The sequence below is a fragment of the Phascolarctos cinereus genome, unplaced genomic scaffold (genome assembly GCF_003287225.1).
Source record: "Phascolarctos cinereus isolate Bilbo 61053 unplaced genomic scaffold, phaCin_HiC Scaffold_3;HRSCAF=262, whole genome shotgun sequence".
NCBI classification, from domain to species: domain Eukaryota; kingdom Metazoa; phylum Chordata; class Mammalia; order Diprotodontia; family Phascolarctidae; genus Phascolarctos; species Phascolarctos cinereus.
The window spans coordinates 97,596,321-97,618,337 of record NW_027555736.1 but is presented as its reverse complement, the minus strand read 5'-3'; the positions used below and the strand labels follow the sequence as shown (position 1 = coordinate 97,618,337).

At 39.4% G+C, this 22,017-nt stretch overlaps 1 protein-coding gene across 44 annotated transcripts in view; it reads left to right on the top strand.

Moving 5' to 3' along the window:
- Positions 1–22,017, top strand: part of TCF7L2 (transcription factor 7 like 2) — a 236,703-nt gene that overhangs the window by 159,925 nt on the left and 54,761 nt on the right. The window lies entirely within an intron of this gene.

Sequence of the window (22,017 nt, the reverse complement as noted above, 5' to 3'; positions counted from 1 at the left end):
TGCTGTGGTTTTCTTTACTGCGTGTTTATATTTAAAGTCCCTATCCAGTTCCGAGCCTGTACTTCTGCTTTTGATTAGCAAATGAAGAAAAAGAAATCATGTTGTGGGAAGATCTAAATATAAGGCTTGTTCTTTCTGCTTCTCAGTGAAAGTTAGTCATTTTGAAATCAGTTCCTCCTGGGAGGGTTGAGGAATGGGCTTAGCATATCTCTGGGCAAGAGTGAGAAGACAAAGAAGAAAGGAGAATTAAGGGAAAAAGGAGAAAGGAAAGAAGCCAACATGACCTGGAGGCACATGGCTGGCTTCCTTCAGTCATTTCCCAGTCTCCAGTCCCCTTTGCCTGACAAGGCTCATCTCCTATCCCTGAGCCTCATGCCCAGGCATCAGTTTCTTACACCTGAAGAAAACAAAGTTGCCAGGTGATAGTGCTGAATTGAATGTGCTCTGCAGGTTAGAGATCATGAGTGATCACTTAGACTATCAGTCACTGGGCATTCTTTGAGGGTATCCTGGGGCTTGCCTGCCCTTTAGTGAGACAAGTGAGAAGCAAGCTCACTTGGCTAGGAAGTTGTTGGAGGATAGTGGAGAGAGCATTAAAAAACATGACCTTGCTGGGATGGAGAGGGATGGGTAGGGGTGATGGTATTTGTTCATTCATTCTTTCATTCATTCAACACATGTTTGGTGTGGCAATACACAGATAGATAGCAAGCCTTTTCCTGGCCTCAGAGGACTTATAATCCTTTCTTGGGAGAACTGACCCTCTATGCTCCTCCCAAATCTAGAAGTGATATCTTCAATTTCTCAGAGAACCTTGGGTCTTTTCCATATCCTTCTAACATTTTGGCATGTGATGTAGATGTTGGTGAATATTTTTAATTAGCTCTGTTAGATTGTAAGTTTCTTGAGGGGGGAGGATGCTGTATTGTTCCTTCATCTTTGCTTTCTCTGCAGAGTGCATGTCACAGGATTTTATTTTTTTAACCTCCTTGCTAGCAAATTGGAGAATGAGATTGGGGTGAAGAAGAATATGAGAGGGAGGGGGTGCTTAATGACGTTATGGTTATTTCTGAATCCAAAAGGGTGATTGGAAGTTGGAGTGGGAGTGAAGGGAAGCCCAGAGGGCATCGAGGCTTCCAGCCTTAGTGACTGGTGTTTTTGCCTGAAACAGTTTGATCTAGGATTGTTAAACAATCATATTAATCGTATTTTAGATATGAGAGGCAGCCTCCTGCATATATTTAAATAAATCTCTGTGTGGAGATGTATCTATGTACCTATGTGAAGAGTGTGTCTTTTAATAAGAAAGATTTAGCCTTTACTTTGTTGTAGTTACCACTGAGTTTATTGCAGTAAATTCATAAATAGAATAATCTGTGGGTTATTCAGTCATCCTCTCTTCTCCCACCTTGAAGCTCCAATCCTTTTTGTCCTTAAATTACTTATTAACATTAAAGGCTAAATTCAGTTGTGTTCATTTAGGTGCCTGTTAATAGTGCCTTTAAAAAATTCTGGTGGTGGAGAAACTTGAAACTATTGTTGACTCCTTTTGGGATCATTAATATTTAATTTAAAGCTGTTTTAAAAAAAACTGATGTGTTTGGTTTTTGTTTTTTGGCTTACTCTTGTATTTCATTTGTGCCCCACTCCTACCCCAGAAATGATTGGACAGAAAATTCATGCTAATTTATTCTTTCCTCTTGCATGTAAGACAGGGGATTGCTTATCATAGGTGCTTAGTGTTTGTTTAATGAACAAATACTAGTCTGGGAAAAAATATCTGCTGTCATAAACAGTACCTACTTCTAGTCTATTCCCACATTAGACTGTGTGCATCTCAAGGACAAGGGGCTGTCTTTTGTCTTTCTTGGTATTTGTAGCACTTAGCACTTAGTCCGAATACATATGCTATTAGGTTAGCATGTCCTTTCAGATGCATGGCAAAATCAGGGCTATGGCCCTGGAGCATTCTTTATCTGTTTGGTTTTTCCTATATGGAGGAACTGACCAATCCCCTTGGAGGGATTACAGATCTCTTCCAGGAGGCTCTGTGTTGTTTTAAGCCTTGATATAATTAACATGATATTATCTCAAAACCGGAGGAGCTGGAGGACTTCACCATTCACGGTGAATTCCTCCTCAACCTGGATTCTACTCTGGAGCTCCTCCCTTAGAGCAGTTAGAAAGCTCAACAATCTTGCTTTATTGATGGGAGACACCTTGCTGTAAAAGGGCTTGTAAAGGCCATGTTTTGTTTATTGAGTCAAGTGCTTTCTTGTAAGCAACAAACGATAAATCAGTGGGATTTTATAACTGGTACATATTTCATTAAGTTTTTTGTTGCCATTCTGTCATTGTCAGTTGTGTCCAACTCTTGTGATCCCATTTGGGGTTTTCTTGGCAAAGGTGCTAGAGCGGTTTGCCATTCCCTTCTTCAGCTCTTTTTCCAGAACAGGAGACTGAGGCAAATAGGGTTAAGTGACTTGCCCAGGGTCACAGAGCTAGTAAGTGTCTGAGACCAGATTTGAACTTAGGAAGATAACTGTTGATTGCAGGCCCAGTGCTGTATCCACTGCACCACCTAGATGCCCATTTCATTCAATTATGAAGTGGTTGAATGTTGTTTGTGAAAACCTGTTTGATCCCTACTGATATACTCATCATGGATCCCCTCAATTTGTGCCTAGATAGTCCTCATAAATATCAGGCATACAGGTTAGTAGTTAATGATATTCTCTCTATTAATAAGGCCCAAATTTTTCACCAGACTTTTAATATTTTTACTTCCTTTGGACACCTGGTTCCTTGATCTCTGAATGTCCTCACAATTGTTTCACCTCCAGCACAGCTACCTTCTATATGTATTTGATCCAACCAGGATGATTTCCCATCTTTGTTCTCTTGAGTATCATTTCTTCTTCCTCTCTAAGTGTATCAAGAACCAGGACATTAAGGTACAAGTATGGTGCTTTCACTATACTAGGTGAAGAAAACAATTTATTGTAAGTTTTTGCAAGTCATCTTTGTTTTTCTTCTTCCATTTTTATCCTTGAATGCTCTTGGGATAACTTTGCTTAGTTGTATATGTTGCTCAGCTTTGTTTTTGAGACTGGTTTTAGCCTTGTCTGCTTCATGAGGTGAGACTGATCATAATTGTCCATTGTCCTCCATAAGATTTTACGAATCAGTTTATATTATGACTTGCTGTTGCCTTTGGCAGCCATCTCTCACTGTTTGCCAAGTAAATCATGTTTGTTGACTAAGATACTTTCTGGGCTTTTTAGGTCTCCTTGTAGCAATTAATTTACATTGGTTTAACTTCTGGATCAAAGTATTATAGTTGGTGTCAGTATAATTTCTGTTGTCCATATCCCATTTTAAAATATTCAGTAGCTTGTTTAAATAATTCAGGATTAAATCTTCTTAATTGTATGTCATATGTTTTTCTCATTACCACTCTTTTTCCTTGTTCATTGTGAATTCTGATCTTCGTTCTGATGTGTTCATGCTCTAACTGTACCCAGATAGCTGACCCAGTAGATATAGATAGCTCCCATGTTCATAATGAGTCTTTTCCTGTTTGTTAAAATGTTGTCGGTTTCGTTTTTTGTAATGCTATTTGGTTCCTGCCAGGTCCAGTCTCTACCAGTGCTTTTTTTTTTTTGGAAGAAATTATTTGTGGTTAAGAGGCACAAGATTACTTTGGCCTCTTTCTCTATTTTGAACAATAATTTACCCATGTGTTTCCTCCTATCTTTTCTTTCTACTTTTGTATTGGAGTCCCCCAGGATCAGAGTTTATGTTGTTTTGTTTTGCAGGGTCTTAGCAAATTTTTCATAGAATTTCTCTACCACCTCATCCTCTAGCTGCACTTATTTTCATGGTAATCTTATTGCAAATTCATTATCATTACCACTCCATTGCCCACAAAAGTCCTATTCTGATGCCTTATCGTTCTTTGGAGGTGGCCTTGGAATCTCAAGGCTGTACCAATAAACTCAAGGTCTGAAAGGTTCTACCATGCTGGAATGACTTTGAGTATTTCTCCAGGCATAGAGTGATTATGTTTTTTGAGAGCATACTTCATGAATCATGGAAAAGCACCACACCAGTAAGCTGGCCGCCTGATGATGAAATGTTTTTGGCTGTGGCAACCCGTGACATAAAAAAATAAGACATGTTCCTCAGTCTCATGTCGTCTTCTTCTGCTGCTTTGACACTGGGGCAGAGGATGCTAAGAATCAAGCATTTTTTAGAGCATCAACAAACTTTGATTTAACTGTTGGCTCTCTTAAGTATGAGATCCTTTCACAGTGACCAAGGAGTAGTCATATTGCTAGTGGAGATGAATCATATTAATCTTGATATTCTTTGTATAAACAAAGCCAGGAGAAAGAAGAAAGTTGTAGCCAAATTGGAAGGGGGATCACTGGTACTCCTTGCATTGGCAGAGTGCGATTTTTTACATGTTCCAAAGCTACAAGAAATGCAATTCCGTGGGGCATTTGGTTTTCAATAAAACATATTTTTTAAAAATCCCACTGAGCTAATTTGGCTGTCCTTACCTCTGCTAATCCATTGAATTGAGAAATGAATCAGCTTTTAATTTTTGTTAATTGTTGAATTCACATAACCAAAGAATATTAGATATTTTAGAGTCATTAGAAGGCATCCAGTTCATCCTGTGCACTCCATGATATCACCAATGTAGCTTCAAAGTAGCTATCAAGGATTTCCTCAAAGACATCCGATGAGAGGGACCTCAGGGCAGCCCACTCTTTTTGGGGATGGTCCTAATTGCTAGGAAATTAAATAGAAATCTGCTTTCCTAGTGACTTGTACACATTTCCATTTGCCATTTCTAGTTGTCCTCTGAGAATCTTTCTAGCTTATCAGTGTCCTTCTTCAAATGTGGTACCCAAACTGGACATAGTAATGCAGATGTGTTCTGCTTTGCCTGAACTATCATGGGACACCACCCTCTTTGTTTTGGAGGAAAGAATGCATTTCCTGATGCCTCCCTAAGATCTTTTTTGTTTCCTGGTGACGTCATTAATTTTGGAAGTTTATCTCCCCTGTCTCCTTCCTGTTAACTTGATAGATATGCCATCCATTGCCTTCGTTAAGTCATCAATAAAAATTTTGTATAGCACACGGTGAGGGACAGATCCCTACGTCATTCTATTACAGACTTATTTCCACACTGAAATGAGCTTATTATAGCATGGTATCTTTTGATGAAACTATGCTGGTTTCTTGTAATCACTACTTCCTTTTTGAAAATGTTTACAAACCATTCCTTTCATATTGTATTATAGAATTCTTCCTTGAAGTTAAGCCAAGGTCAGCAGCCTTTTAGTTTGTAGATTCCATTCTCTTCCCCATCTTTAAAAAACTGGTACTACTTTTTAACAGTTCTGTGGTGTTTTTTCCATTTGCTGTGGTCGTTCACATATCACTCTTAATGACTTCGCAGTCATATTATCCAATTCTTTCATTTTTGTGGGTTGTGGTTTATTTGAGAAGTTTCTCTTTTCTTGGGGGGGTGTTGGGTGGTACAAGGTGATGAGGGTGTTTAAAAGTTAAAGTTTCATTTCAGAATTTGCATTTAAATGGATGGAAATGACAAGAGGGGAAAAAAAGTAAATTCATTCCATTATTTTGGATGAAGAGTCAGGTTAGTGTGTTTTCCCTGGTCTTAGGAAATGGAAGGGAAAAATGACAGAAGTCTCTTGCTCAAGGTAGTGACAGTCAAGTAAATCATAGATCTTCTTTCCTTCCTTCCTTCCTTCCTTCCTTCCTTCCTTCCTTCCTTCCTTCCTTCCTTCCTTCCTTCCTTCCTTCCTTCCTTCCTTTGTTCCTTCGTTCCTCCCTTTTTCCATTTTACCCTTCTTTCTTTGCCTTTGTAAAGCAATCTGTGGAAAAACATTCAGTAGTTAGTATGTATCATTGACTAGGCCAAAAGGAGCCTTCTTTTGATAGTAAACAAAAGGCATATCACAGAAGCGGATAGATACTAGGGGAAAATGGCAGCGTGTTCACTGGATATTTCATGTAGCCGTGGATGTCTGAGTCAGGACCCTTGCTCTTTTTCCTTCTGGCTGCTTCCTTGTTACAACAGTGGGCAAGTCACTTCATTTTTTTTTGAGCCTAAATTTCCTCATGTATAAAATGGGGATAATAATCATAATTCTTGCAATATTGACCTCACAGAGCACATGTGAAGATTATTTATGTTCTATATTGTGTAAACCATAAAACACAATGTAAATGTGAACTATTATCATCAGGATATAAGACATGGCATACAATATAATAATTTCTACATCTCAAGTATTGAAAAGAGAGAAACTTTTAAAACTTGTTTTCTAGAGTCTTCTTTGAGAGGTGAAGGCACATCTCAAAGCTGGTTGAATTGTTGTCGCATGAGAGAAGCTTGACCCCACATCTTCATTTCCATGAATTTTTGTTTTCCTCTCAGAGCCTCCCTCTCTTAATGCAGTTGCTGTGACTTACCCAGAGAGGGTAAGTCATTTGCCCTTGTACTGATCTCTCAAGAATCTGGAGCTGATTTGGGGTCTCTTGATCCCAGTTGAAAAGACAACAAGACCTATATACAAATGACATTAATATGCTTTAGAATGTTGGTATTTCATGGGTGAGGTCGGAGTGGCATAACAGCATCAGAGGGAGGGTCATTTGGAGCTAAAGGGATAACAGAATCAGAGGGAGGGTCATTTGTATGTAAAGGGACAAGGGCAGGTTTCATGGAAGCCATGCTTGCAGGAAAGAGACACATTTCAGTAGATAGAATTGGGTGTGGGGACCATTCTAGGCATGCAAGAGGGAGCAGAGAATGACTGGGAAGTAGGGAATGGGTCAGTTTGATAAGAACACGAAGTGTCAGGTGATTTCATTGGTATAGGGATTTACCAGCTGAGGAAACTCCCACCAATGTAGATTGACGTCTTCTCTGCATGTAATAAACAGTCTTAGGATAGGGATTCTTTCTTAACTTTGTTTTTTGTTATGGACCCTTTTGGCCATCTGGAGAAGCCTATGGACCTCTTCTCCTTCTCAGAAAAATAGTTTAAATGTATAAGATAAAATGACATAAAATTATAAAGGTAAACAATTACATTGAAATACTGTTACACAGTATTAAAAATCATTAAATCTGGGTCAAAGAACCCTTATCGTGGAGAATTGTTGCTAAGAGAGTTAAGTTACTCACAAGGGTCACACAGCCAGTATTTGTGAAGGGCAAGACTTAAACCCAGGCTTTGAGACTAGCTCTCTATCCACTGTGCAGCTTCTGATCAAGGAAGCAGCATATAAGCTGGAGAGTTCGGTTGGAACTAGAGAGTGAAAACTCTAGTGAATTTGAATCTCAGGAATTTGTGCATCAGTTCCTGGGTTGTTGCTGTTCGTCCATCAGTGACATCAAGAGGGTAACATTTTGATTTGTGTGTCAGTTGGACGTAAGTGAGGCAGAGCTACACAAAGCCATCAGCCTCACTCTTTCCTCCAGAGTCATTGATGAATACTGAAATGACAGCTAGGATCCTAAGTAGTAGGGAGCCACTGAAGGTGTAGAGTGATGTGATCATATCTATCTGTAGTTTAGGAAGATTACTTTTGTGTTCAGAAGGTTTTGGTGAGGGGAGACACTGGAGACAGGAAGGCCTATCAGATGCCTGACATAGGACAGTAATAAGAGTGGAAGGAGAGTGTCAGTAGGACTTGTCATTTGATTGGATGGGTGGGAGGTTAAGTTGTTGAGAAGAGTCAAAGATGACCCAGATTTAAGCTTGACTGATCATCAAGAGGGTCCTTTCCTCAATTGATGTTTGAAATGTGAAACGGGAATCTTTATGTCGGAAATCTGTGAATTCACAGTCCATAAGTGTTTTGCAACATAGATAGCAAACTTTTGTGTGTGGTTTTGTTTTTTAAAAAATCAAAAACAATCTGTTGTTACCACCCACTGTAAAAATTATTTGGAATCAACAGATTAAAAAAATGAGAGCACTTCTTAGACATTGGATAAAAGCAGTCTTATATGTGCTGTGAATAGAAAATTCAGTCTTAGAGAGTCTTGATGCTCATATGCCAGCTCACCCCTCTTTTTTACATCTTACCCCCTACCAGAAGTCAAAATTAATTAACATGAACCATGGCTGCTAATGATGGATTAATGATAAAATAGCGCTAATTGAAGAGAAATCATGGTTTAGTTTGTTTTTTTTTTCATTTAGTAATGGCATGTTCATTGTGTGTATGGGTGTGAATACCATACCATAAGCTAAGAACATGTTGGAATGGCATGGGAGTTCTTTGTACTGGGAAAAAAAAGTGTGATTAAATTAATTTTGATGATAAACATTCTGAGGGTAAGGATTGGTTTTCGTCATATTTCTGACTCCCCCTGTACCTAGCACAGTATATTATACACTGCAGACTTTTGATGTTTGTTAATGAATTGAAGTGCTGGTTTGCTAATCTCATTGTACAGACTAGGTCTTTGAGTCAGTTCAGTGTCTTATCTGAGGGTTTTCTGGAGCTTGATAATGAAAGATATTTTCTGATAAGAATTAAATAGTAAATTCTTGTGGACCAAATGATCTCCTCGTTCAATTTCAGTCGTATATACTATGATCTTATATTCTTTTTTGGGGGGCAGGGATTGGCAGGGGGAGGGGGTGGGAGTGTGTGCAGAGGAGGCAAGTGGCATCTGATCCTGTTCTCTCTTTAGTATGGGGCTCTCCCAGCATGGCAGTTCCTTCAGTCAGTGCTGTAATTTATACTTAGTCATTTATCTGGGACACTAAGCAGTGAAGTTACTTTTAACTATGGTCACAGGGCCAGTGTTTATCAGAAGCAGGATCAGGTCTCTTGATGCAACACCAATCCCTCTACCCACTATACTATGCTGCCCCTTCTTCATAATTCCTGCTTGTGACATACTGATATACTATACCTTTACCACTCCCTACCCCTACTGCCACACCCATAAGAATTACAATATTCCTTTTCAATCATTGGTCCATTAAGGTCAGAGTCTAATTCCTAATAGTTCCTGAGGCACACAATAACATTTCCTTTGCTAGCTAGCATAGGTCCCATTGGTCAGAAGATCATTTTTAACAGCTGCACACTTGAGTGGATGTCCCAAAGAAATGTAATTGACAGAAGAAAAGAGTACACCTTTGACCACATGACTGGGGGGGGGGAGAGAGAGAGAGAGAGGAGAGAGATTGATTCTGAAAACTGTTTTCCTCGCCCTCTGGTTTTTATTCTTTATATCTTCTCCTATTAGACATTCTAATTTTTACTGTGTGGGAATACACTTCTAAACAAAATCTGTTCTGTTGTTCTTGCCAGGGGTCAGTCTTCAGTAAGCTAGTGCCTGAATTCAGTGGATATTTTATGGTGACAGAGTGGGAAGAATGAAGACAGCGTACAACAGGGCTTGCCTTACATATAGTGTATGTCACCCTTTCCCCCTTATTTTATCTTCATTTCTTGCTTACCCACTTCAGGGTTGTATAATCAGAGCTCCTTGTACATATAGGTTGACCATATCAGAGAGACTGTATACTATGCTTTACAATTTGTTATGACAAAGGGTGCAATGTAGTATTATAATGTAAATGGTCTTAGGGTCATCCTGAAAAAAAAAAGAAAGTGACAGTTGCTTTATTTCTCAGAATGATTGAAATGCTACTATTAGGTTTTGTATAAGAAGCCACAACCCCCAAATATTGTCTTTGATACCATTGTATCTTACGTATTAGATTCTGGAATAATGTATTGCTATATTTGGTACTCTTGTAATCTGTTCATATATTTATCATTCATTCAGTAAGCATTTATCTAGAACCTATTATCTAGAAAGTCATATCCTATGCTGTATGTGTGTAAAGACAAAACAAAAGAGACTTTGGTGCAAAGTAGACATTACTGCCTTATTAGTTTGGCAGAATGGGATTGGAGAATTGGGCTGGATCGAAGATTCCAGCCTTCCTGAACTGTAGTGCTCTACAGCCCCACTTATCTAGATGTCAGATAGCTTGCTTCCTCAACCCTTAGGAACACAGATCGAAGTTATAGTGGCAAATGTGTCACAAAGGTCATGTACTTAGTTCTTTAAGAGAGGCTTGGAATCCTTTCCAGGTCCTCACTCAGTCAACAGATTAGAATCAGCAGAACAGGACACACTGAAAGCTGACTAGAAAAGGGTAAAGTTAGAAGAGCTGTTTAGGTAGAACATGCTGTCTGGGCTATTAAGTAAAGATCTAGACCAGTGTACCTTAATGGCCCAGAACAGCAGTTAATGTTCATGATAATAATCTTGTCATTAAGAAACAGTAAATGAAGTTGAGTATATTTTCTTTACAAAGGCAGAATAAGACATTTTAGAAAAGATGTTCCTCTTTCATCCTCCCCCCCCAAAAAAAAATCATTTTCATGGTGGGAATGATTAGGCACTTAAAATGCCAAGTTTCAGTTATCTGAAAGATTCATCCATTCCAAACATTTACTCCTTGACTAGCCCATTTAAATGCGTTGTTTCTGGAATACCCTCACTAAACTCTTCCTCTGGTGCCTTTTAATAACATGGACCTAGTTCAAAGGCTGTGCCAGGTTAGCGTGAGTTCTGACAGGTCCTACTAACCTGGAAAGGCATCAAGTATTGGGCCTGGCAGCGGACTGTGCGTCTGTCATTTGAGGACTAGCATAGCAAAGTTTGGAGAGGCTCCAGTTCTAGCATTCTGTGATTGAGTGAGTGAATGAATGAATGATTGAATGAATGAAGTGTTTATTAAACACTTCTTATGTGCCAAGCAGTGTATTAGGTGCAGGGATACAAATAGAAAAAAGTGAAGACAGTCCCTGATATCATGGAACTCAAACTCCAACTCTAATAAAAGGTTCATCTTCCTGATAGATGAAAAAGGTCCAGGAATCCCAAGAGTATAGCAAGTCTCAGGGCCCCTGAGGTTGTACCAGTAGGTCCCAGGGTATCCGCTGAACATAGAAACAGAGAATATGGCCTAGAGGACCTTGGGATTCAGGGCAGGTGGCTCTCCATCTTACTAAAAGGGATGGAGCTATAGATTTCCTGCTTAGCCAAGCAATGCAAGTGGTCAAGCATTCCAGTTCCCTACTGGTCCAAAAGCATTAATGTAACTACTTTGCTAAGCAACTCATGAACCAAAGAGTAACTTCCCTAATCACTGAATTCTGCAAAAGCAACCACAGAAATAATCTATTCTTCTCATTTTATAGATCTGGAAAGTGAAGTCTAGAAGGGAGAAGTGCTTTGTCCAAAGTCGTCTGGCAAATTAGTGACAGAAACAGGGTTAGGACTTGTCTTTGACTCCCAATCTCTTATTCTTTCCTCTTCTCCATGTTGTTCTGAACACCTGATTAATTTCAAAGGCTTATGGTCTTATGATGATTTTCTCCTGCTCTGGGTTCTTTTTCATGTTCGTTTGTAAAACTCCCATGCTATGGTCAGTGTGAATTAGCTTATTTTCCCCTGTAAGTCATGATTCTGGGAGATGTCATGAATAGTTGGTGTAGAAACAATGATGATGCAAATATGACATCTAGACAGAATGTAAGCAGGAAGCAGTAACACAGAAAAATCTCTTCATAGAACATTGGAAACTGGGGGCTATTGTAAGCAGGTTGTGTGGTCAAATATGATGTCATACCTCCAGGAACACCCAACCCTTTGCTTGAGTTTTCAAATTATCTCTAGTTGAACAGATCCAACTTGGGTTGCTTTCTAAGGCATCTGTTCCAAACTCACAGGGAAATGTGGGAAGATGAACTCTATTTTGATTAAGTTTTTACTGGCACTTTAAACAAAACATGCTGGGTGTCCCATTGAGCACTGAAACATACTCTTCCAGCCGAAGCCCCTTCAGCTGGAAGAGCATTGACTCTAATAAGATTTGGAGCCAAGTAGCCCCCAAGCATTTGGGGATTTTTTTTTTGTCAGGTGGGTGTGTTCTCTATTCTCCTCCCCAGCGGCTCCACGTGCAGTGTTGTAACTGGGAAACAGGTTAGCGACAGTTATGCCTGTTGAGATTGTTTTGACTTATGCTCAAGAATGGGAACGGAGCTTTCATTATGTAATGCCAAACTCAGTCTGGAGCGTCAGCTGCTGTAGGCCTGCCAAAGCTTGCAGGGTTGGTTGGGAATGGAATATGTTTAGCATGATTAATCCAACTTGGCTGGTTGAGGGAGTGGGTGGATGCCGATGTGCCCGTGGTGCTCGCATCCAAACATTGAGCTCAGGGAAAGAAGCTCTGAGTGAGTTTGGGGTTTGGGATTCATAGTCCCTTCTTGCAAGAACTAAATTTGGGATATAGTTTAGTGAGCATGGTGTCAGAACTACCGAACTGAGACCTAAGCCTTGCTGGAGAAACAAGTGGGACTGCTCCTGATGCTCCATGCAATTTAGACATTTAATGCTTTTTAATGGTACTGTGAAAGTATTTTGTTGGGGAGTTTGACATTGACCAAGAAATCTAGGAAGTCATTTGCTGGGGGTGAAATGTAGCAATTACACCAATTATACAGAATGGGCTTAAAGGGCCTTCATAAAGTGATTACTTAGCTACCAGGGGAGTAAACCCTATGTAAAAATCTCAAGTCGGTTAGTGAAAGAGAAAGTGAACCTTCTTAATAAAGATTCCCTAGTATAATTTGAAATCTTCCAGCCAGCCTACAGCTGTTCCCTTTGTTTAGGGGTTGGGAGGACGAGGTTTTCTTTCTTACTACTCACATTCTTTGTGATTATTCTTTTCCTTTTTATGAAACAAAAGATCCTGTTTTTATGTAAATGCCCTTCAGTTTAAAAAAAAAAAGAAATAAACAGGATCTGCGTTCTCACAATGGCCCCCCAACACACAATGTTTCTCAAAGTTTGTATTTTGAAGGGGATTGCAGCACATGAGGCATCTGCCTTGCCAGAGGTAATCTGGGTAAATCTCTTTTGTTCCATCCCTGAAGAATGGATGTAAAGTGTTCACTGAACCTGGAAACACCTCCTTTTGTGTCTCATGCACTCTGAACACAGGCAGTTAAAGTTGGGGCAATTGCTCATGGGGGTGGATTGAATACCACTGTTGTGGGGGGGAGGGGCCCATGCTGAAGTCATGGATAGCATAGAGATCCCATTGTTTTCAGCGTATTAAGAGTGGGTAAGAGGCCTGAGCTACAGGCTTCAGATTGGTGACTGCTTGGGCCAGGTTTTTCTCTGAGCTGCTTTGAGGGTCAGGAACCCAGTGGAGTCTAAGCGTTGAGAGTGGTTGGAGGAAAAGAAGTGGGTGGGAGTGAGGAGGATATAGGCAGCAGAGACTCCTCCAGGTAGAGAGACAACTTCTCTAGGTACCTGAGTAGTGACCATCCCCTACATGCATCAGATACTTCTTTTCTTGCAGCAAATCCTTGCAGCCAGGCTAGAGCTTCATTAACATGTTGCCCTCCCCTTCCCTCTCGCACCCCCTTCCCCAGCCCCCACCAGAGTGTTTAATTTTTATCCTTTGTTCTTATTTCACCATAGAGGAATTTCCTCTCCTCTCCTCCCCCCTTTCTATGTAACTTACTTTTTGCCACTGCTTGTAACAGATTGGACGACAAGGAGCGAGGCTTTGACGGCCTTCATTGCGGCATTCGGCCCTGGCATGTTCAAATATAATTAGGCAGCAGATAGATTATTGAGGCCCTATCTGGCACTATCTGTATTGCTACCTAGCTGCCAACTGTTCTCCAGTTAAAAGGAAGCATTATTATTCTCCTTCATATCAATATTTTTAAAAAGCAACCCCCCAAAAAAAAAACCCGACAAGAAGAAGACAGCCGTAATTCACATTACCAGGTGCTAAGGGGGCTGTTTCTAGCTCTATATTGGTTTCACCTACCTTTTCAGTAGCAGAAGGTTCATCTTGAGAGTCATAGAAAAAATTTGTGAGACTGGCCACCCAACTTTCATAAGGAGGTGAGTATGATGCAGAAAACATTGGAGTCAAGTTCTCTGTTCGAATTCTGTCTTTTTTAGTTAACCATCTATGGGACCTTGATCAAATCCACTTAACCTTGTTTAATTGTTCTATTCTATAAAATTAGTATGGTTTGGACTAGATAACCTAAGGTCCCTCCCTGCCTTCTCTAGATATATGAGCCTAGGATGGCATCATAGTAATTGTTACTTTATCCTAAAATGATTAAGGCCCATGTTACATATATTATTAGCATTTCAATTTTAGCTGTCCACCTGTTATTGAGAGAGGGACCCTGACAGAGTAGATGGAATGATTGGCTTTATGTCAGATACCACATCTAATTCTAGCCTTGTTACCCTGGGCAAGTCACTTAATCTCTTTGAAGGTCAGACAGACTCCTTGAAACTATAAGAGAAATTGTAATCTGCTCCAAAGGAGGGAATGTCTCACACCAATGAAATCTTGGTTTTTGATGACTTGTCATAATTTAATATGACCATTTTGGCCTGTTACAGTCGGCCTGCCTGTCTATCTTTTCCTCTCTCTCCACTCTGTTCTTTTCTCTTGGCCTTCTTCCAATATTAGAATATTGTAATCAAATGTTTCTGAAAGAATATTGATTGTTATGCTTATAGTATGGGGGGAAATGTGATATAGCCATGTCTAATTGTATATTGTTGGCCCATCTGAATAAAGTAGCCAAGTTTTGTTTTGTTTTTTAGAAAAAAAATATTGAAATTTTGGGAAACCATGGGCCTTTTCAGCTAGTAGACAGGTTCCCGATTAATTACACAGGAAACATTTTGTATATAGACCTTAATTATAGTAGGAAATTTGTGAACCTTAATAAAAATAGGAATTTGTTATGGGTATGAAGTTGGCATCCTGGATTCTAATTCAGCTTTAAGCTAGGATGCTTTGAATGACATGTGTGAGTAAAAATGTACTTAAAATCTATCTATAAAACATTATTGAGCTTAACATATTTTGGAAAGGATATTCTTAGGTCTCCATCAGGAAGAGTTTTAGATACATGGGTACGAATTGTGGGTACGTGGATGTGTGTGTGTTACACCTGTTGAGAAAGATAATACCTTGATCAGAATGTTATAGAAGGAATTCATTTTTAAGTAGTATCAGACTTTGTGACCATTTAGATCCCTCCCTACTCCAGAACTCTGTGATTCTATTGATGCTTTTAGTTGGGGAGGGTGAGGAGTTAGGCATTAGTTGTAATGAATTTTTCTTCCTGAAATTTTCCATTTAAATATTCCTTTGGGTATGCCCGTGTGTTTCTTCGCCCATTTTTCTGCTTTAACTTTGCTATCTCAGTGGTGCTATCCACAACTGGTGACATCATCCTTAAAGGAGAGAACAGGTTTATCTATTTGCTTCTATAGTGGGAGCGAGCATCCAAGGAGGGCATGATGCACATCCCCTGGTTCAGTTCCATTGCAAGCCCAACTCCTTTAAAACGACTGAGGGGTAGCGAAGGTGGGAAATCTGAAGCAGATTACTTCAATCCTATCCCAGCCCGTTTCTCTCCTTTTTTACCTTCATCCTTGTGAGCCTGACTTCTGAGGATCATATCTTATATCCTATTGGCCTGTGAAATCAGAAAATCAGTTTGGGGAGATGGTGCCCATTTGAGTTATTTTAGTTGATTGGATTGGATTGGATTGATCTCAAAAGTTGCTTAAGTACAAGGGTGCCGAGAAAATTCCCAGGAACTATTAGCTTCATGATTAGGAGAGTAATTCATAAAACAAGGCAGTGATGTTTTTTAGTTGTTAATGAATTTGGACAACAATATGCTAGAATCAGGTCTACTGAGTGTATTGGGGAGAATAAGCTGATGGTCCTGGGGTTAGGTTTGGTGTGTAAAAGCCTGTTGTTACCCTATCTACAGGCCCCAGCCTTTCTTTCTACACTGTAAGGCAGTTGTTTCATGCAAATAGCTGTTTATGCTCAGGAATTTTGATAGCAAAAAGATGCGTTTTGGTTTTGGATACTGAAATAGTAGTGATGAAAGCCTTGCTTCTTGGCCTGAGCCTAAAGCCAGTTACTCATGCACATTGTTCAGAAGGTGATATAACTTCAGGCCTGAGCATTGGCCTGGGAGTTGGGAATGTGGGTTCTGTTGCAGGTCTACTGACCTTGGGCAAGTTAGACTGCTGTGGTGCTCAAGAGGCCATGTGCTTCATCTCCTGGCTCTGCAGGTGGAAGTGATTATTTAGACTTGTACAGATTCACTTCAAGGAGGATCTACTAACCTCCTTCAGCTACCCCCTTTCCAATGTCACCTCTAATTCTTATGATAATGATTTGCCTTCTCATTCGTTTAACTTAAAAAAAAATAACCTCTGGGTCTCAGCTCCCTGCTTTTAAAACAAGGAGACTGGTTCTATGAAAATGTGATGAAAATGTATTTAATTTTGCAAAGCAGTTGCTTCCAAAAAAGCACTTAGAAGAAGGGTGCCAGGCAAATAAACACTGACTGGTGTGGAAGGAATGACACTGGAGCCTTGCTCCTGCTAAGCTTCCTGGTTGGGTTGGAGACCAGCATCACTCTTCACTTTAGTCAGTGGATTGCAGCAAGATTTCCATCAGCCCTTAATGCCATTGTGCTCCAACTCTACACTGTGGTGGCAACCTTGGCAGACGTCTCTTTGTAATAGGGCCAATGGGCGTTGCTATGGTGGAGACATGACATTACTGAATTTCATATTTGCTCGATGTGCCGGTGTTTGTTAGCCTCTGGGTGTGTTTACAAGCATCATAGAAAAAAGGTGTAGTGGCTGCCCTTACAGCCAGCAGTCTGTGAAAAAGAGCACAAAGACGAGTCGTGTTCATGTGCACAGCCTGCCTCCTTAGCATCCTGGTCTTGGTTCTGGGACTGGAGTGAGATCATTGTTATCCAAGCGAGGCCGACTGGCGGTAACCAGATGAGTCTCTCTTTCTAAGTGCTCTTCCCCTTTGCCCTGTGATCCTTTGCAGAAATTTAGAACTGAGGTAAGCACAGTGTAGTCTCCTAATTTCTCATAAAACCCACGTATAGCAAATAACAGAATGATTGCCATAGATTACTTAAACTGGGAGAATTACTTAAACTAGTACTCTGAACTATGGGGCTCAGTAGTCTAGTCTGATCACCTCATTTTACAGATGAGATAGATGAGATCCAGAGGGCAAATACAGCTTGTATCTACCAATGGAAAATAACACCAAAATCCCAGGTTTGTTTTGAAGATAAAATGAGATGATATTTGTAAAGTGCTTTCCGAATCGTATAGCATTGTGTAAATGCTACTGATGAAGATGGCGATGATTATGATGATAATGATGGATGGCTTACATGTTGCATCCCCACAGCAGTGAAATCACAGATCCTTGATGTGTCAAAGTGTGCATACCCCATGCACAGGTGGTCCATTAGGAACCTTACCATAAGGGAAAGTTATACATATTTAGGTCAACCTATGGGGATTGAATGTCTCTTCCCTCTCTTCCCAGGTAAATATTAGGAAAACACACTTTCTGGCAACATTTCCAAACCCCATACAAATACCAAAGCTGAAAGGTCCACATAGACACTATTTATTTGTTAATAAAATCTCTTCACATCCTGGAAGGGGTATCATGCTGACCTTACCCTTACTTTCCCAATAATGTTACATGTTGTATTTCAGCAGTGGCATTAGCACATGTCTGTCTGTCTCTCTCTCTCTCTCTCTACATACACACACATACACACACATACACACACACACACACAATGAGCACTTCAAGGCAATGTCAATAGAATGTTAGCACTGGCAGCATGAGCACTATTAACATGGAAAGGCTTTGAATACAGGCCCAGCAACAAACTGTGGGTGAGCTTTCTGAGATTCTAGCTTAGTTCATTTTGGAGAGGAGAGAAAGTTGGCCCCCAGCTTACAGCTATTTTGAGGGACCGCGGCAGTTCATGGCTATGGCCTGTCTGATTTACAGAGGCATGGATGGGCTCAAAGTCTGTGTTCCTACCAGTGGAATCACAGGTCCTTGATATATTGAAGTATGCATATGCAGGCATAGACAGTGGTCATCAGAGAGCAAGGAAAAGTGATGAGTTTGGAAAACTTGTTAGTGGCCAGTGCATAGCACTGTGCCTGCCACATAGTAAGAACTTAATAAATGTTTGTTGACTGACTGACCAAACCAAACCAAAATTTTCTTGTGTTCACCTTTAACTCTTCCAATCAGACTAACACTGGTCCTTTGTGTTCCTGAATTAAAAAGTCTTATTTCAATCCGGGCCTTTTATTCTGTGGTTGGGTGCATCTTAACGTTTCTTTGCCCACAGTTAATTAGCTCTAATTTATAGGTAGGCAAATAAAAATTGGGATGTCTTCAGAAGGTATTTCTTCTTGTTGCCCTCCAATGGCAACTGTGGCAAAGGTTAAATACTAACTCTAAGGAGCAGAACTCCAATATAGAGACCTCTCCCTCCCCCCAAAGTCCCTTATATTTCAATGGACATTGGGCTCATACACTCATGCCTGATAGGAGTTGATTAATTCTGTGATTGAAATTAAACATAAGGCATTGTCTTTATTTCCTGATTGTTCTAGAAAGGGTATTAACAAACTTAACAGAGCAGTAGACTTGACCTTCAGGGTTATATGTGAGTGCCTCACCTGAATTTAAGAGGCAGATGCACTGTGTATCTGAGCGAAGCCATATAAAACACCCCGATAAGCTTATGGTGAAATGTTTAAGCTCCATCAGATCACCATCTTCCAGCTTTCCCAACAAATTTGATGTTCATTTAAGAAGGAAAAAGATCGCTTTAGTCTGGGCTGCAGCATTTAAGAACTGGTTGTCAGAATAGCAGCCTTCACAAAGGCATTGTCTTAGAGAGGTGCTTAGCAAGGCAGGTGAAGAGCATGATTTCTGGACTCTGTGGGCCTAGGAGACTCATGTGCTGGGCAACAACTATTTTGACGTGAGGGCATACCACTACAAATGATAGATATGAAGAATAAAGTGAAATAAATAGATAAGTAATGATAAACCAGGTCCCTCTCTCATCACTCTTTGACTTGATAGAACTTCACATTCTCCCAGAGTTCTAGACGGTAAATTTTTTCAGTTTAGACAAACAAAATTTCTCTTGAATTTTGCTTTTCCCCCTCGATAATTTTGTGAAAATGGAGACACAATTAGAAATGTCCTGAGATATTACAAATACAAAGCTACAGATCATTGTTTTAGACTAATGTTCCACGTACGATGCCTATAAACCCCACTTTATTGGTGAGCCAAGGTATTTTTTTAACCATTCAGTAAAGTTGTGGGTAAATTTATATTTTTTAAGGTCACAATATGGTTTTCAGAATCGCAACTTAAGTTGACTCAGTTTAAATACTCATTTGTTCCAGTTTGAGGACTGTTCAAATTTGAAGACAGTGATGAAAACTTCATCACTATTTAATCCTACTAGTTTTTGATAGAGATTCATAATGAAAAATTGTGACAGTTGACTAAGATTTATAATGGCGTGTTTATTGACAGCTTCCCTAACTCTTCTGGGTGGTGAATATCTTTGTTACACAGCTGTTGGTTTTTTTTCCCCCTCTGTTTTGGTTTGTTCTTTAAGTCAAAATTAAGGTAATATAGATATATTGCATGTCAAGGGGAAATAGATTTTCTACTTGGCTGTTTTAATTTAAATTTTTTAAAGTTTGATTATACTACTACAACCATGTTTCCTGTTCCGCAAAAATGCAATTTATTTATTTAAATATTTTCTTTAGGAAATTTGTAAAGACATTTTTTATTCAGTACCAGCCGTATAATAGTAAATGTCCCTTGCTTTTCTGGAGGAGGTCTTTGTTGGCATTGGTTTGGAGGGTAGGTAAGGATTCAGATGGTTGAATTTGTAACTTGATTATAAATATGGATTTGGTTAGTCTTCTAGAATGGAGAAATGTAAGGTAACTTGGAGACCTGCCTAAGGAAGGCAATGATGTGTACCTAGGAAGTCATCTGCAGCCATAGAGCATATTAGCAGGTCCCCCGTAGCCTCCAGGATGATATTGCATTGTCCTGCATTTCTCCCCACCGTGGAGTTTTGTCACTTCTAATGATAACAATCCATCAGTGCACATTGCTTAAAATGAAGATAAATTGAATTAATATAAATGCAAGTTAAACAACTCATTGATATAATTATATTGCCAGGATTTCTTAAGTATAACTTAACACATGTAGTGGTGTTAATTATAAAGGTTCTTGAATGATAACAGTTAATTTCCATCTATACAATAAGAAAACAGACACATTCATTTTTTCCCAGGAGTATACTTGCAGAGAATGGAGAATTGTGTTTGCTTAACTTTATACTGTACCTAGAATGTGCCTTCACTTGGCAGATTTGAAATGGATGGGAATTTTTAAAAGAATACTAACTTTTATCAGTACAAAGCAGTAATGTTGCCAAATTAAATAGTATAGAGAATGAAGGCAAGAGTGAGCAATGTTTAGTAAAACTTAATAGTTTATTGAAAATAGAAGAGCACTGAATAACGAAGCCATTCTAATTGTAGTTAAAACTCTTGTTTCAGAAATGACTGAACAAGGTTTCTGAAATGATGAAGAAGGGCTATTCTTAGGAGGGAAAAAGAGTAGTAGTCAGATTAAGTACAAAAATGAATTCAAATATTTTGAGAAATATAGCATGCTGTGTATATCCCCCCTTTTTTGGCGCTGAAAAGCATGTTTTCTCTCATGTCACAAATGATCACAGGAATCCTTTTAATATTCATTTAAAATAGTTTTTAATTGGCATCAGAGAGTTGAAAGTTCAGCACGAAGGTGAGATCTAAGCTTACTAATTAGACTGAATGCAGTTTGACTTAAAGAACAGACTTCATAATTACAGAATGTAATGCTAAATAAAAAATTTTAGACCCTCCACTTTATACGGTGGAAGGAAGAGGGTGATGTGGGTGAAGGCAAGATTTTCCTTGGGATTTATTTATCTATTCTTCTTCTTTAAAAATAGAGTTGTTTTTATGAAATTATTTTAAAAGCCGATGTTGTTTTGTCAGAATACTACAGTTGCTGTAAATTTGAGTCTTTCTTTCTGAGTGAAGCTGTCATCTGTATGTCATTTAAGTGGGAACCTGTGTTCATGATGTTCTGAATTCTATTACCCACATAGAATTTTGACTTGCATGGAATGTTTATGATGAACACAAGTTGTTGTGTGTTGTGTTTTTTCCCCCAACCAAGTTGTTTGATGCTGTTGAAATTGAAGGCTGAAGTAGAAGGGGGCACTTAAGCAGTGAAGGGTTTTTCTTTGTAAATAATAGATCAAGAGCACTGGAGCTGTATCTAATGGAGCTGTGTGCGGCCTCAGTTTCAAGGACAGCGCGTGGTTTAAAAAACCACAACCTCAGATCGTCCCGTCCGCATCCTGTGGTCAGTTTTGTGTGTGTGTGTGTGTGTGTGTGTGTGTGTGTGTGTGCGCGCAAGCAGGAGAGAGAGAAAGAGAGAGAGAGAGAGAGAGAGAGAGAGAGTGTGTGTGTGTGTGTGTGTGTGTGTGTGTGTGTTAGGGGTTCCCCCCTTATGGTTTCTTCCCAAGTCATATTTTAATTTATAAACTTTTTGGGAAATCCTCGGTATCTCTTGTTCTATAATTGTTAAATGGCTTTAAAGGCTGCTTACTGCTGCCGTAAGAAACTTAAAGAAGCTTGTCATTCTTCTATTAAATTTTCTGTTTTAAGAAAAAACAGGAACACATAAGGACAGATGTCCACGTAAAAATTATTTTTGCAGAGTAGTTGACTCCCTTACCTAAAAAAAGGATTTGAAAATTTCATGAAAAATTGAATACATTTTCCCTGCTATTTCCTGCATATTCTAAAGTTGTTTTTTTTTTTAAATCTGAATTCTTGTTTGAAAATTGCAACAGTCTTCTTGTAGGTAAATATTTTATATTTTGCTGGTA